Consider the following 3,562-nt stretch of genomic DNA (forward strand, 5'->3'; position numbering starts at 1 on the left):
GAGAATCTTACAATGTCAACTCGTCAATTGTGTTGCACCTTTTCTTCTTAGGCATCCCGAAAGGTATCTTGCCAATCTGATCTGAATCTTGGTCAGATATGATGGTTGTAACTTATTTCCAAGAGTTATAACATTGGTCTTTATGTGACCCGGTAAGGTGATGTCGTGCCTAGCACACCTGGCCGGAGGCCCTATTGTTATAGATTCCTTTTTCAGCAAGGTTAGCCATTCTTCCATGAGGAAATTGTAAGACTTATATAAGTTGTTCCTGATGAATCCTTTGTATATCCAAGTCCAACCTTTGCTTGAAGACCATGTCAATACTATCTCAAAGCATGTCTGTGGTACTCCGAATTTCAATAAGAGCATTGAAAGCGCAATGCTAAGTTTTCTTTATCCATTATCCAAACACCGTTGTATGGATAATGCCATGAAAATTCCTCTCCCATTACTTAAATGGTTTTCTACTTTCTATCATGTCATGGATATCATGCTCTGCTTGTCCTTGTGGAGGATATACCCCTGAAATATGTGTTTAAACACATTTTCCTTTCCATTGTTCTGTTTAATCTGATAATCACATTTTCCTTTCCATTGTTTTGTTTAACCTTCTTGAGGTTTATATGATTTAAGCAGTAATAAGACACTGCTTTTGTAAGCCCCTCGGTGTACAACTCTGTCAGTAAGAACCTGTTACTATTGTTGATGACATTCCGGTATCCACCGATGGACGGGAACTTTGCCTAATGGCCCGCCTCATTCAACGAGCAGGAAAATGGTTCTCTTCGTCCCTCGCTCTTGGTACCAACGTTGTTGCCAACTTAACTGACAGGCTACCCTCTGACATGTCTTGCTATCATGACCGAGTAAGATGCCAACGGCCTTCCTACTTTTAACCACATGGTGGGCCCATAACCCACAGTTCCACAGGATCGAAACCTGACTCTCCTGTACACCCCCGGTTTCCAAAGTTATTCCTCGCGCGTGGCCTCGTATGTAATTCACGGGCCACCGTCCCAAGTGATCTATTCGGGTATCAGACGCAATTCTTATTCTCGTTGCTCTGAACCCCTCTCACCTTCTGATTAGGCATCGAAAGCTTGCCTATCCGTTTGAAACTTCTCATAGTACCTTCTTGCTTTGCTCTCAACATCTTCTTAAGTTTCAATTCGAGAGATACTTATGCTTCTCCCCCTGAGTTAACCGTCTGATGCTCGATCTTGTTAGAATCCGTCCTATAGGGTTTTCCCTTCTCACCCTTTCGTAAGTATGGTGGAGATCCTGAAGGAAGGACGGCAAGTTCATCGTGATGACCTGAAGCAAAGGAATGAAGATGTCAGCGCTATGGATCGACCACCTCGAGAAGAGCAACCAAGACCGAGAAGATTCGTTAGGATTTCGTAACCAGACCTTTCCCCCTTATTCCACCTCTTAAATCTCGAGACGAGATTTATTGTAGTGGAGGAGAATTGTGACGCCCGTATAATTAAGCTACAGTAACCTCTGCTAATGATGCCACATCACTTCGATTATTGTCGCTAATCCCGCGTTAGTTCGAAACCGATTCAAATTCAAAGTCAAAATCAAGCAAACAATAAAAGTTTTCAAATATCAAAACTAAAATGTTCATCATGTGGCAAATAATCCATAACTAGTTTTGGTGGTGGAACCAACCTTTTACAAAGTGTTTAAATGCCCTAAACTATTTAAAAACAGTGGCTAAAATAATAATTTAATTGCTTTTGAAAAATAAAAATATATTAAACTAATTTATTTTGGGTTCAAACTAGGTTTGGCAGTGGCCTATTTTGATGATACTAATTTAGGTGCTAACTTGGTATTTTAAAGAAACTAAAATAATTAGGAGCTAAAAGAAAACAGAAAAGAAAAATAAGAAAAAGTAAAAGAAAACAAAACAAACAAACAAAAGAAGAAGAAAGAGGAACCCCACCACTAGGCCAGTTGGCCCAGCTTCTAGCCAAACCGGCCCAGGTCGCCCTCCCCACTCCCCATATCCCCCACCCTGGTCAAACCCTAACCCGTAACCCCCCCACTCGCCCCCACTACGCTCCCCCCGATCCGATTTGGATCGGGACTTGCCTCGTCGCCGCCTCACTGGTTCCTGCCGCTCCGACTCGCCAGGGCCACCTCGCCGCGCGCCGAACGCCTCCCGCTGCGCCCCGACGACCATGCCTCGCCGCCTGGTGCTGCTCGACGTCGTCTTCGCCGCACCCGTCGCCGGATCGCCAAGCGCTGTGCCTCCTCATCACCACCTCGCCGGCGCTGCCCCGCCTCGTCGCCAGAAATGGATCTCCGGCCCCTCCCCGAGCTTATCGTTGCACATCTATAGGGCCTCGTGAGCCCTCTTCCCCTCCCCCTCTCTCCCATCACCGGACCTGGCCATCGGCCCCGTGCGTCCTCGCCACTGCAGCCTGCCGCTGCCACTTCCCTGCAGCTACTCGCCGCTCCCGCGCGTGCTCCGGGCGCATCCCGCCCAGCACCCACAGCCGCCAGCCTCTCCCTACCGGACCAGCCCCCGGCGCGCCCTCTGCAGCTGCTTGCCGCGGCCTCCTCCCCCGCACGCACTGCAACACTCTGGCCGCGCCTCCACGCGCGTGCCCGCGCCCTGCCTGGCCGCACCGTGGCCGCACCATGGCCCCCTTTCCTTCCCCGGCGGCTGCGGCCGCCCGTTGCGGGGGCCGGCGACGCCTCGCCGTTCCCCCCTGTTGGCCTGGGCGGGCGCTCATTCAGGTTGGCGCCCGTGCGCCCGCTGCCCGGCACCCGTGCACCCAGCGCCCGCTATGGCCCCAGGGCCTATGACAGTCGGGCCCCGCCCCCTAAAACGTTTTATATAAAAAAAGAGAAAATAAATAAATAAAATAATAATAATTAAAATAACTAATTAATTTATTAATTAATTATGTTAATTAATCCTGTTTAAATTAATCTAATTAACTAGTTAGTTAATTAAACAGTAATTAGATTAGCTAAGTCCTAATTAACTAAACAGTCAATGACAGCTGGGACCCACACGTCAGCGACCCAGTCAACACCTCTGTTGACTGCTGATGTCATGCTAATGTCGTGCTGACGTCATGATGATGTCAGCAAACACTGTTTTGGATAATGTTGAATTAAATTAATTAAATGAATTCTAAAAATGATTTAAACTGTAGAAAATCAATATAAAATAAATCGTAGCTCGGATGGAAAAACTTTGTACACGAAAGTTGCTCAGAACGACGAGACGAATCCGGATACGCAGCCCGTTCGTCCGCCACACACCCCTAGCATAGCAAACACGCAACTTTCCCCCTCCGGCTCCTCTGCCCGAAAACGCGCAACACCGGGGATACTTTCTCGGATGTTTTCCCCCTTCACCGGTATCACCTCATATCGCGTTAGAACACGTCTAGCTCTGCCTGTTGTCCTATTATGCACTTGCTTGCTATGTATTTACTGTTTCTCCCCCCTCTTCTCTCCGGTAGACTACGAGACTGACGTCGCTGCTGCCCTGATCGACTATGGTGTTGAAGACCACTCTCTCTTGCCAGAGCAACCA

The sequence above is a fragment of the Triticum dicoccoides genome, chromosome 5A (assembly GCF_002162155.2).
Source record: "Triticum dicoccoides isolate Atlit2015 ecotype Zavitan chromosome 5A, WEW_v2.0, whole genome shotgun sequence".
NCBI classification, from domain to species: Eukaryota; Viridiplantae; Streptophyta; class Magnoliopsida; order Poales; family Poaceae; genus Triticum; species Triticum dicoccoides.